This window comes from Leptidea sinapis, chromosome 47 (assembly GCF_905404315.1).
Source record: "Leptidea sinapis chromosome 47, ilLepSina1.1, whole genome shotgun sequence".
In the NCBI taxonomy this organism is placed as follows: domain Eukaryota; kingdom Metazoa; phylum Arthropoda; class Insecta; order Lepidoptera; family Pieridae; genus Leptidea; species Leptidea sinapis.
The window spans coordinates 7,411,902-7,426,837 of NC_066311.1; positions in this window are offsets into that span (position 1 = coordinate 7,411,902).

Below are 14,936 nucleotides of genomic sequence, written 5' to 3' on the forward strand. Positions count from 1 at the left end.
AAAATCTGCACAATGTCTTATGTTATATAAAATATGTTAGCATTACCAACATATTTATAAATTTAATTCATTTAAATTTTAATACTTGCTTTGTTTGATTAACATGATTTATTTAATAATAAATTAAATCGCGAAATTGTAATCATCTTTTAAAATGTAAAATATAGACAGTCAACTGACAACACCAATATGGCGTTGTCAGTTGACCACGAATACATGCATTCAAGTTGTAACTCCGGTACGGGGTGGTCGATTAAATTGTTTGAAATTCTATTATTAGAGTAAATTGTTACTAAATGCGATCTTTCATAATTATAAGGTTTTGATCTCAAAACAGTGAATAGTGCTAATAATTCTTTTATCCCCCGCTTTCTTAGAAAAAAATCTTAACCTTTCCATCACTTAGTTTGTCATTATTATAGAGTAGTCAAATGTGTCGATAATATACGTAGTAGCGATAATTCTTTATCGTTGACGAGCTCTGCTTAATTCATTGCTATTTTTTTATTGTATCTTGCAATGAATAGCAAATGAAGGCAAATAAGATGTAGACAAAATGCCATATACTGATACTCCCTGTGGTGTCGACCCTTTCAATTATATCGTCAGGCACAGGGGTGGGACAGACGCCTTAAAGTGACGTTTTCAGAAGACTGTAGAGCCATCTGTTAGTTGCCCCGAAAATGAAAGCTTTGGCAGCTGTCATTCGTTTTGAACCCTTTCAACTTTTCTTTATTTGTGTTACTGCCCACTGGTCATAAAATGGCGGCTACGCCTAGCGTTTGCACATGTATGTAGCTCTCGTGTTCTTTTTTTGCATATTTACACTACTAATTCTATCCTTTTTGTTCTATGTTGTGACAAAATTAGATAACTAACTCTACGCGCAATTTCAACATGGTAAAAAGTTGCAATACCTACATTAAAAAGTAGAGTTAGTTATTTAATTGCGTCACAACATTAAAAATGAATTTTATAATTTCGAGCTTATATATAGTTATTTTCGGGGCGAATCTCCAGATGGCGCCAGCTTTCAAATAGACAGCTCATAATGCGTAGAGAGGGCTCTCTTTTCCCTATATATTATTATACTCTTTGGTCACACATAATGTGTGTCAGTTTACGAGTCGAATATCGTACATCACGTTGCGCTCTGTCAGCAGTTGCGCTGGCGCGTGCCGTGTTTCCACATTTTCCCCCAGTCCATGTTCTAGTATCAATCGGTTCGCTTGCGTATAACCAATACCATTTTCCCCATTTTAGACTTATTTCAATAAACCTATTGTTCTTAAGTCTCGTTTAATTTATGAACCATACATAAATTAATCTGTACGGCAACCATAAGCCGTACAGTCAGCAAAGGTGGCTGCTATTCGAATCAAATATATTATTATGTTGTTTTTCAGCTAACGAATTGTTTCAAGTCCAACTAACTTTTTAATTAATTTTAACTTAGTGTAATTATATTCGAAATAAAAACATTACGGTGTGACGTTAAAGTCAGTGGCGGATTTACAGATTTGGCGCCTGCAGGCTATTCAATTTTGCCGCCTCAAAATTTTGATATCTTAGTGTACAAAATCATATCAATTTTCTATCAATAAAATTCCAACTTTATGATTTGTGCTCCATCACCCTCGTTACATCAACTTTTCCCGTATGGTTAGTATAATTGAGAACTATGGTACCGTGTTAGATCATAAATTTTTAGAATAACGCAAAAGCGATTCGATATTATTTCAGGGTTAACACATTTCTCGTTGTCATAGATAGACTCATATCGGATTTAACGAGAAATTGTTATTTTAATTAATAAAACGTTTAGCAATTGTTTATGTAGAGATATTATTTAGCATTGTATATAGGACTATATTTCGATTTTTGTGACATATTTTAATTTCTCTCAAATTTTCGAAACTCGTATTTTGTGTGTGTATATTTTTTTTTACAATTTGTAAATCGAAATAAAAAAATTGTGAACTAAATTTGCCGCTCCTTAAAATTTGCCGCCCTAGGCTCCAGCCGGCTGCTGGTAAATCCGCCACTGGTTAAAGTTAGCGCCGAAATGAGTGCTACCTACAATAATAATAAAAATGATAAATTATTTTTATTTCAAATATGGCACAGCTACAAATGCTTTTGTGTAAATTAATGAACAAAAATCAGTTTGGTTTCACTAGGGGCTTATCAACAATTAATGCGGGTACTAGACTCATTGAGCACATCTTTAACGCCTGGGAAGAGTCACAGGATGCATTGGGCATTTTTTGTGATTTGTCAAAAGCATTTGACTGCGTCCACCATGAAACTTTACTCCTAAAACTAAAACATTATGGAGTGAAAAATAGAGCCCTAAATCTGTTAAAATCATATTTAAGCGAAAGAGTTCATATAGTCGGTGTAAATGGCAAACGGTCTTCGGGTAAACCTGTGGGAATAGGTGTTCCACAGGGTTTTATTCTCGGTCCTTTCTTGTTTCTTATATATATTAACGATCTACCGTTTGTGGTAGATCATAGCCATGAGATTGTATTGTTTGCTGATGATACTTCACTTATTTTTAAAGTGAAGCGACGTGCGGATATTGATGACGAGGTAAGCAATGCACTCTCAAAGATAGTGCGTTGGTTTGAAACGAATAATCTGCACTTAAACAGTAAAAAAACGAAGTGTTTACGGTTCATTACACCAAACACAGCGGAGGTACAAACCAACGTAAATGACCAGAGATTGGAACTTGTGGACACTGCGGTCTTCTTGGGTATCACGTTAGATAAAAAGCTTCAGTGGGGTCCACATATTATCCATCTAGCAGATAGACTCAGCTCTGTGGCATATGCAGTTAGAAAGATCAGAGAGTACACGAATGTTGCGCCCGCTAGATTAGTGTACTTTAGTTATTTTCACAGCATCATGACGTACGGTATATTACTATGGGGTCTATGCTGCTGACATTGATATAGTATTTGTTTGCACTGCAAAAGAGAGCTGTTCGTGCTATATATCAGCTTGGTTATAGACAGTCTCTCAAAGAAAAATTTAAAGAAATAAATATTATGACTGTTCATTGTCAGTACATTTATGAAAATTTAATATATGTTCACAAAAATCGTCACCTTTTTGCTCTTAATAGTGATTTTCATTATTACAACACTAGAAATAAGGGATTGCTTGTAACTAATTCTAGTAGGCTTCATAAGATACAAAATAGCTTTAAGGGTAAATGTATACACTTCTACAATAAAGTCCCAGCCACTGTTCAGGCATTATCTATAAATAAATTTAAATATTTAAAAAAAAATGGCTCTGTCGTAAATCCTATTACTCCACTGCTGAATATCTAAATGATCGGACAGCCTGGGACTAGATTGTGATTATTTTATAGCGATAGAAATGACTGTACAATATTGTATATTTTTATTGAAAAGAGCGCAAAAAAAGAATGCTGGGAGAGTTTCTTGCGCCGCTTCTTCTCTCTCAGAGCGCCATTTGTTTCCGAAGCGGTAGTAGTATCTAGTAGTATAAGAAATGACATCAAACAGAATTCTAAAGGAATCAATTTTGAGAAAATAAATGCCTTTTATGCTTTTTTATACATTTGGGTGGTTGAGACTTCCCAGTAAGTAGTCTTAGGACACATATATTGGAAATATATCGCAACTTCCTTAGCTAATACATAATATTTGATAAACAATATAGAAATAAACAAAAATGATTAAAAACACATTAAATTAAAATAGAATGAATACAATATTAACAATTATTATATTTGAAAGAGCGACATCTCAAGTCAATTTCCTAATATGCAATTATTGGGATTGAGCAGGTTATCAACTGTAAAGTATATCCAGTAGATGGTTGACAGTTGAACAAGACAGACATTGTCTCAGTTGGTAAGAGCTCTCGCACGAAACCCGAGGTCCTGGGTCCGAGTCCCCCCACCGTTCATAAATTTTGGTTACAAATTTAATTTTAAATATTTGCCATGTTGTTTTTCAAAAATGCATATTGTTTTAGGTTATTGCCCCCAACGAGACGCCTTAGACCCGCTCCTGACTGTCACAGAAACTCTGAGGCTTTACTGTAAGCTGAGAGGCATCACAGAGATGGACGATGTGAGTTCGACTAACTTACTAGAACTGTATTAATTTTATCATATATCTAAGAGTGCTATTACACTCTCTTTTTTATAAATCTAACCTTAATATATATTATAAATTACATGTCACGTTGTTCGTCCGTGACTGAACTAATGAACGGATTTTAATGGGGATTACTTCATGGAGTGCAGTTTAGTCCAACTTGAGAGATAGGATAGAATAGATTTATTTTTTGTTTTCACTGTGAAGAATTTCATTATAACAACAGGGAGCATTTTTTACGAAATCATTCTTGATGTTGTGAAATATTAATAATAAATTCATAAAAAACAGTATTTAATTTAATATTCACAGAACAACGTCTGTCGGGTCAGCTACTACTTATTATAAAATTTTCTATAGCAATAAATAGAGTGCCGGTTTTTTCCTTCGGTTATCTGTGAAAACTACTGAACCTATCAAAATAATACATATACTATTAGATGCAGCGTGTTTCGGAGAATGTTTTCGTATATCATACTATATCTAAACCTTCTCTTATAATATTTTTCGACTTAGAAATATAATTTATCCGCAATACAAATAATTCAGGGAAGAACATTTAAGAATATCACAATTCATACAATGAGCGAGCGCGGGCACTTTTTTATATATTGTGGAGATAAGTTTAAAATAACGTAGGAGTAACAATAATGGCTATTAACATACATAACCCACCTCCTTCCCATGCTCTTACGGTCATCAAGACCTAGGTACTGTTCACGACGGATCGCTTGATAGTTGTGATTACTTCTGTAAGTTCATCATAGGCGGTATGTTAAATTTGTTAGTTGTAAAACCGCACTATTAATGATTTTCGCAAAATGTCCAGTATATAAAATAAATATTATTACTATTTTATTTTACATATATAGTATATGTAAAATAAATTAGTAATAAAATTTTTGATAGTACAAGGCTGGTTTAATTAACTAAACCCCACAGTACTTATACCGCGAATCGGGAGTGGTAGTAAGGTGTACCCCTAAAAGATCAGTTTTCGTTCAGGTACCGACCGAAACAACGGGGGATGTACCGGATTTGAGGTCCGGTACATTTTCTTGACTCCCTAGAGGTTCTCATTTTTTAATGCTTCCCTACAAGGCCCTCTCCCACTTTCTGGGGGCGACCGACCACAACTACGGCTTCGTCCTCGGGCATTCCGTCTTGCTTTTCTTCTCCTCTTCCTGAATTCTTCCTTTCTCTGTCTTCGTCTCCGTCTTGGTTTACCCCTCCATCACTCTCCGGTCGCGGTACAAACTTGCGGCAAGTCCAACCAACCTCGAGAAGTTCACCTCCGAAGATACAAGATCCCCGTAATAAACTGGATACTTTTCCCTCTCTAGATGGTCCAGCAGTTCACCTCTCGCCCTATCGCTTAGGCTGCATTCCCACAGCACGTGGTCCCGTCCCGTGGTCCCGTCCCGTGGTCCCGGTCCGTGGTCGGGATACACCCTGGTCGCCAGAAGTCCGACACATGGAAAGAAGCGTTTGAGATCACCACCCCTCTCTTCACGTTTCCAACGCTCCTGTCACAACTATTAACATGCAGTTGAGGGACAGTTAAAATTAAAAAAATAATGTTTCGTTAATAGCTAATACGGCGAACAATGGAGATGTTTGAGCTGTCGAAGTACGCCGACGTCCGCAGCGGAGTGCTCAGCGGCGGCAACAGGCGGAAACTGTGCACGGCTATCGCTTTCATGGGCAGGACTCCGTTGGTGTTACTCGATGAGCCGACCAGGTAATGCCGTCTTTGATTGTAAACAGATAAAGAACAGCTGGAAATTTAGTAGATTATCATCATATCAGCCGGAAGACATCCACTGCTAGACATATGCTTCCCAAAGATCTCCACGACAAAACGGTCCTGCGCTGCCCTCATTCAACGTATTACGGCGATCTTGACCAGATCGTCGGTCCATCTTGTACCTACTAAATATAATACAGTCTTCTAAATATGTCAACTAATTTTAATCCAAATAAAACAAAATAAATTGAAGTATTTTTTGAAATAACAAATTTCACACTGAATGCCATATAATTTTATCACTACAGAAATTAAGCCTATTGTCCAACTGCTTACACTTAGATTATAATGACTCTTACTCGTATTGACTAGTTGTTTGTCCCACTTTACTCGTGTAGAATTTGAACGAAAAAAAATTATGGAAACATGTGGTACATTATTACAACGCCTTTTCATAGTACGCTATTTCAATATCCCGTATAACATGGGCAATTTCCCATATAACTCTGGGATTTCCCACATACATATTTCTGAACTTTGAAATTTATAATGATTTGTACAGTTTATAATTAGCTTTGCGTAACTTTGGACGTGTGTCAGTTATTACAAATTTAAATTACTTTATTAAATTTGTGTCTTAAAAACCTTAAAAAAAAGTAAAACTAAGCAAACAATTCCAAATACTTGTTAAACAATAACTACGAATTTTTAAAAACACGTTATACTGGAATACGCCTATAACACGTTTTCCTGTACTCTTAACTCCCGCCAAGAACACAGATTTTAGTTCCAATATATTATACTTACAGTGGTATGGACCCGGGATCCCGCGCGTGTGTGTCGCGGGGGTGTGAGGCGGCCTGTCGGTCAGGACGCGCCGTCTTACTGTCGACTCATGCACTGCACGACGCCCGGCGTGCGGACAGACTCGCCCTCATGGACGCGGGACGACTGGCCGCCTTACTCGATCTGCACGACCCACGGGACAGGTGATCACTCACAACATACTTACGTCATATGACATAACATAATTGAATTAAGATATTGATTTTGTCTATTCCTATTTAAACCAGAATTAATAACATATATAACAATGAAAAAACTAATTCAATCGACCAATAAATAAAAAAGTTATAGGGATTTTAATATTTTGGATTAGACAGAGATAGCCATAATGAAATATGACGTCACATCTTAAATTTGCCACAGTAGCTTAATACAAATTTTCTTTTGCGAGACAGGGATAGAAGGCCCTTACTACAAGATTTTTAATGCCTGTAACTTTGTATTTCTTTGTTTGTATTTAATTTTATTTTCAGTTTACATCATTATTTTTGTCTTGATTTATAGTAAAATAAATTACTCAACGACCCAATAACATGAGAAATCAACTAGATTTGCTCTCTAATGACGTGACACGTATCAAAACTAATATATTATATTCGCTGCAACATATTACCTCTCTACTGGTAAGTATAACATGTCAAGTTTTTATCGTGAGACAAGCAGGACTTATTATACTTACTTCATTATACCCTGCCCAATACAGTGTAAGGCCGCTCAGTAGAGTTATTTATAAATAACTGGAACTACAGTTTTTACACTTGATTCTTCAGTTTCACTTCAACTAAACTAAATACCTTTATTATCTTGTCTAGCAACCCAGATGATATCAATCCTTTTCATATGTTCCCACTGAATTAAATAATTTTTATTTTTTCCAGTCCCTATAAATAGTTAATATCAATGTTCTTTTGAGTTATCGTGATTTAAGTTACTATTATACCTGATACTACAAAGATTATATTTATATAGTTTTTCAAGTAAAGCAAAAACATTTCAAAATTTTCCAAAATAAATAAATAATAAAAAAAAGACAAAGGAAACGACGCATTAACGTCTTTATTAAATTTGAATGGACGCTCTTTCAAGTCCAAATTATAGTAACAAAAATTATATTTTGTCAAACTATTATAATTATTCTAATGTCTTGGAAACATAGTCCAGGTGGATTATAAAAATAGCAACTTACCAAATATTGGGTTAAACTTCGAAAACAAACAAATTTCTGCGTACTTCACTATCACGTCGGCGGCCGATAAGGATTGAAGTCCCCGCACCCTTTTTTAACTTAACGTTGACGTTAACTTGTGTGCCAACATCCCATTGTCTTTGATTTAATTTGTACATAATTTAACGGACTTCTATTCTATTATAAGTTCAAAGTAAAAAAGCAATTTCTAATAACAAAATAAGGCGAGAAATCGAATGAGGTCGTGTGGATTTCGTCGTTGTTCCATATATAGGTCATATTACGATCCTCGAACTGTTACATATGGCCCAGCGGTACGCAAAGAAAAGAATGGGAATTTCTTCCGAGAGAGGCTGAGCAGCTCCGAGGTGGTGGTGAATGGTAAAATGTATAACTTTGACATATTATGATGATTTTGATGTATGATTTTTTTACATTGTTGTTACAGAGTGGGCGGTGGTCATATGATCTGCGCGCGAGTCCCTGCCGGATCAGCTCGTGATGTTTGGACTAAAGTGCGATTGCGCGCGCCGCATGCCATCCTCTCTGTGCTCCACAGGGAAGCTCTACATTTTCTCTTACCAAGCTATACCAAAAGTAATTCAATTTGTAGAGTTTAGACTTTTATCATAACTTTAGACATATTTAATTATGGACTTACTATATACTTGCGACTGCAATTGAGATATTCTTTTTTTTATATATGAAAATAAGGGACAAGACGAGCAGGACGTTCAGCTGATGATAATTCATGTGCCCTACCTATTACAATGCAGTGTCGCTCAGGATTCTTGCAAAACCCAAAAATTCTGAGCGGCACTACAATTGCGCTCGTACCTTGAGACATAAGATGTTAAGTCTCATTTGCCCATTAATTTCACTAGAACTGCCGTGAAACAGTAATGGGTTACACATTATAATGAAATAGACGCAGTTGTGGTACCCATTATCTAGTCGGCTTCACGTGCAAAGGAGCCTCCCATTGGTAATTATAGGTAGTAAATATAATATTCACCGATATTTCGATCCCATCTTTTATCCTAATTATGCTCACATCAGAACTGATATGGAATGGAGAAACTCTTGACAGGCCATTTTATAAATAAAATTTGAGTAAATTTATATAGTTAGATGGTTATGCCGATTTTCGAATATGTAAGTTTTTATGTAAAATATTACATCATTACCATCACCCTGAATTTTGCAAAAGTATGAATCATTAAAATAAGTAATGAAAAGAAGCCCAAAATTTATGCTCAAGTAAACAATGATTGTTTATTCTCTCCGAAAACATTACAAAAGCTATAAAATTTGATTTTAAATCTTTACATGTTCTCAAATACTCAATTTTATTCTCTTATGTTATCCAGTTGGCGACAAGGACGTGATTAGCAAAATGAGTGACGCATTCCGTCTGATGCAAGATCTACAGCGGTCTTGTGATATCGTCGACTTTACTGTGAACCAATCATCGCTCGACCAGGTAATTAATAAAAAAATGGTCTTATTGTTACAAGCACTTCATTAACAACCAACCAACCATCTTCGGAATAGTTAGGATTTTCTTAAATTAAGACACTATTAGGGATGTGCTGTGAAGGGGGCAAACAGATACGTAGTTGACCTAATGGCAATAACACCAAAATTAATCCCAGAAGAACCACTTTAAAAAACATAACAAATTGTATATATTTGCAAGAGCGACATTTCACGTCAATTCCCTAATATGCAAATATTGTGGTGGAGCAGGTTGTCAACTGTAAAGTATATCCTGTAGATGACGCAACAACCTGAGAGTTGAACAAAGCATACAAGATTTTATCAACAATACGTCATTCGAACGGTTGACTCAGTTGCTCGCACGGAACGCGAGAGGTCGCGGGTTCGAGTCCCGCATCGTTCATGCAATTTTGTTTTCAAATTTTATTTGTGTAACACAAAATGCAAAAACTATCGGAGATGTATTGCTGATTTTTGTGATAACATTTTACTTAACGTTTTCAAGTCGTATTAAATTGAAAATATTATCCTAGTTGATTCCACAATTTTTTTGGCTTCTGTGCTTATATTGCTGTATCTAGTAAATTGTCGACAATATGCTGATAACTATTATAATTCATTAATAAGAAACGAGTAGAATTCTTCAAATCCATCTCTATCAATTGTTTTATTACATGAGACAAAAATTGTAATAGAGATATTTTACAAACAATACTTAAGCCTATTAAGTAGTTGATAGAATTTTTGTTTGTTTTCTGTATGTATATCCGGGAAAAAAGCAAAAAGTACTGAATAAATTATAATAATTTTTGCATCATTATAATTTACAAGAAGTTGGGATGATACTAATTTTTCAACTTAAAACATTCACATGGATGGTGGCGCGGGTAGTTGAAAATATTCTTCTTTTAATACAAATAGATATCATTTCTCTATCTACCACACTTCATTAAAATATAAAAATAAACACATGAGAGTACATGATGAAAATTAAATGACTAATTTTATTGCAGATGTTTTTGAGCTGCAGTGGCAAAGCGGAAGCCCTGTGCCTTGAACCGGACACCCTCGAAACAGACAATCATGAACTACACGCTGTTACTGCTCTTTGATAATTGACAAAATCTTTCGATATATAATATTATAATTTACAGGGAAAGTATAAAATAAACTATCCTTCACTTGTTGTATTAAGAAGTAAGTTTACTCTTTCTTAATAGAGGAGCTACTCAAGGTTCTCTATTAGGGCCCATTTTATTTAAATTATATTCTTATAGAACCCAAAATATATATTTTGGTACTAACAAAAAATCATTACATTTATTACTTCAAATGCAATTATGATTATTAAGTCAATGCAATATTAAAATTTTACGCACTAATATTGTTAAATGAAATTTTTGTACTTTTATATATAATAGTGTTTTGAATTGGAATTTTACCATATTATGATTACATGGATTAAGTTACCAATTAAAATTAAGTTACCAAAAAAAATATTTGAGTTTTTCATCAATAACTCAATGAGTAGGCATTATCAACAAATGTTTTGTATATTTAGTTCGTAAACTTTCATTTCACATCAATTGGGTTGGTAACTACTAGTTTTAATTTTTTAATTTAAATAAAACACTTTTTAAAGTCCCCCTGAAAACGACATCTGCAAAGGAATTGAAACCTCGGGTAAAATGATAATAAAAATGTAACTTTTACGCAAAATGTAATGTAAAAACAGTTACAATTACACGCGTTTTAATGCTTTTAAAAGTGTTTTATTTAAATGTGTAACACTCGGGTTAGTCAAAGTTTTAATTATTTTAAATCAAAGTACTCAATAATGCGAACAAATGCCCCAAAAAACTTAATATCAGCGAATGGTATTCATTCTGTTCTATTCGTAATTATGTCGACAATTATGTATTAAGTTAACTGTGAATAAAACTCTAAGCATCATTTGTTATTATAAAAATACTATAAAGGCCAAACACTGATAAAATTACTTAAATTATTAAATATAAGTAATGATATTTACACCTTAACCTTATTGTTGCTCAGACGACAACTGCCGCGTCACTGTCAAACACAAACTCACACACACAGATCGAAGCTGCATATTTACACGTACACGCACACATAGCGCCACGCGCCAAGATGACTTGAAGTATCTAAACCTACCAAGCCGATATTCTGTGCCGTATTAGCCTTAATATTGTAAAAATCAATAAACACTTCTGGCAATTAATGCACATGTGCGTGTACTGACAGCATCATTTAGCAGCGAGTGTTTTAATTACAATATTGGAGTCAATGTCTGTAGCGTTTTTATTATTTAGTTGCACTTTTTTAGTAAAAAACCATAGCAGAAACTTTAATTTTTAATTTTGTCTAGGTAGTATTTCTCTGTATATATATCTAATGGTAGAAACTCTTCCATAACGTGCAGCTACATAAATCAAAACATTTTATTTATGTCTTTTTTCACTCAACTGCTGTTTTTTTATTATAATCAAAAGCAAACAGTATTTACTATGATATTCTTAATTTTTTCGTATGGCCATCATTTTGCACACTATTGCTGAACGAGTCCTTCAATATCCGGAGCGTTACAAGCGTAGGTAGTAATTCAATATTTGTATATGTCGCAGCTATATCAAAGCCGGGTGTATTGAAATATTAGTGAACAAGAGTCAGTTAGGTTCTGGCACTGGTTGCGTTGTAGTCAACAGTCTAAATTTGTATTTGGAACCTGCTAGTGAACAAAGGCCGATTCAGTTAGATAACAATTAGATGATGACACACACACACACACACACACACAATTTTAATTGATATGGAAGAGCGTGGCCTTCTGGCACAGGTGTTCCTCACTTAATAGAAGGTCACATCACTATTATGTTTGTACCATTTTTGTTACTGAAATAAATATTTTTCATTTTTACATGACTACACTAATGCATAACTAAAAAATAAACACTATACAATAAATACAAGAAACAGACCAATCAGAGACGGCCTCATAAACTAACGACCAATAAAATTGTCAAAATATCATTGTCTTACAATATCACTATAGTATACCCGTGACATTACAATGTCACTAAAGCCGGGTCGTTTAATTATAAGAAATGAAGTCGATTGACAATCTACCATTTAATTATAATACCACTAGTGAAATTGTAATATCATCGCTTTGAGAATCGACAATATATTACATACCTACGACATATACATAGACAACAGCCATACCTCATACTTAGATTACAATGTAAGGAGTGATTTTTAATAGTGTATGAATTAATAAATGACAGATTGACAACAAAACGATCGTCATCGATATCTGTTGTTATAATTTTCACAGCTGTAATTTCAATTAAATTTAATTTAATCTCGAGACTATGATAATATATGATCTTTAAAACAATACTTATTAAAAATAATGGGACTATTTCCATTAGTATGATGACTATAATTTTGTTGATGACATGTTCTGTGTTTCTTTATCAAATTATTTTCGCAGTTATTTCCTACTTTAGTGTAAGTGACATAAAAGTCTGTGATATGTTCTTATTTAGATAGGCATTTTTTATTGTATTGTATAGCTTAAGATGAAAAATAAAATGGTTTGTGGAATAAGATTTTTATTTTATACATGGTTAAGTTAGTTAAACAGAACACGACCAGGATATTGAACCTTATGTGTTTTTTTTATGATAATAAGGGACGAGACGAGTACCAGCAGCATTCAGCTGATGGTAATTGATACGCCCTGTCCATTACAATGCCGTGCCGCTTAGGATTATTGAAAAACCCAAAAATTCTGAGCGGCACTACAATTGCGATCATACCTTGAGACGTAAGATGTTAAGTCTCATTTGCCCAGTAATTTCACTAGCTACGGCGCCTTTCAGACCGAAACACACCACTGAACAGAACACTGCCGTGACCCAGTAATGTGTAAACATTAAACACAGAAATAGTTGCCGTTGGTGGTACCCATAATCTAGCCGGCATCCTGTGCAAAGGAGCCTCGCACTGGTAATTATCGCGGCAGGTAAAACCAGTGGAATCACAAGAGTTTTTTCCACATATACATATACATTAACAAACCAAAAACACATTGGAACGTGGTGGGCGAGGATTGAACCGGGGACTCCGTGGTGACAGTCAACAGCTCTACCTATTGCGCTATAAACACTTCAGTACAATTAAGCAGGTATGATTTATACGTGAGTAACGAATGAACGAGCGTGGGGTCACTTGGTGTTGATTGATCACCGCCGCTTACATTATCTTGCAAAACTAGAATAGAATTGAGTATTATTATTAGTATAAAACAAATCTTATAACTATATTTACAATACTACGACTACATAAAATTCAAACTATCATTACGTGGAAGCGTACCAAGAATACTGGCAGCATTACCGCGTTGGATAGCAAGGCTGATCCGTTGACCGAAATAGCTGCCAGCGCTTGGGTTTCCAGTAGACTTATTGAGGCGCGAAGATAGTATTTTACATTCTCCGCGCCTCTGGGCCCCACGGGCCAAGTGTCTCGACACCAAACGGCACAAAGATGTATATTAATATTATTATTAGTATTGTTATACTGCGCCGAGGATAAAATTCTAGTTATCCAGACCCTAATGAGATAAAAGGGGAACTCTTATAATAACGGCTCCTGTCCGTATGTATGTTAAAGTAAACTAAGCGCTTTCGAATCGTCATTTTATAATATTTAGTATTTATATACTTAATCATATTATGTTCGGAAAAAGAAGAGCTCGTGAGAAGAACATACAAGAAACTCATCGGGCACTCTTTTTCAATCAAATAGATTATTTTACAATGGCAGTGATATACATAACATATTAGTTTGTAAGGTGCTGCATCCAATTTATGAATCAAATCAAATCAAATATTTCATAAAATCAGACAGATATAAAATGTTATGAGAAATAAACTATATAGATATAAATTGTCGTGTATTGGATGCATCAACCTTTAGTTCTTGAATGCTTCGTGAACATGCTCAGTGGACTGTCTTCCTATAAAACTATAAAACAAATTACTTAACTAGAAAAACAATTTAAAAAAAGGTATTTGTAAAAGTAATTGTTATCTTGAACGAATATTTTTATGGATCCCTTCATATTATGCAATTCCCACTAGCACTTCACCCATTTCTTTTACTACTCAGAACTGTACTATATTCTTAGTAGTAAAATTTGTGATTGACAACTCTTGACTAGTTGATGGTCGGATGGCCGAAGAGGGGCGTTGATAGAGACCTGGTTTAGAAGATTCCAAGAAGGACGGCATTTTAAAATAAAATGTTTGTTTTCTAAACGGTCCAGAATCGATCAAATAATACAATAAAAACACACAACTAATAACTGGCTCCATTTGAACTAATTTATAATATATATGCAATAAAATTAATTCATGATAAAGTCAAAAAAAGGTGTAAGCCTAGTTGGAGTAGGACAAACGAGCCGACGGGTCACCTAACGGGG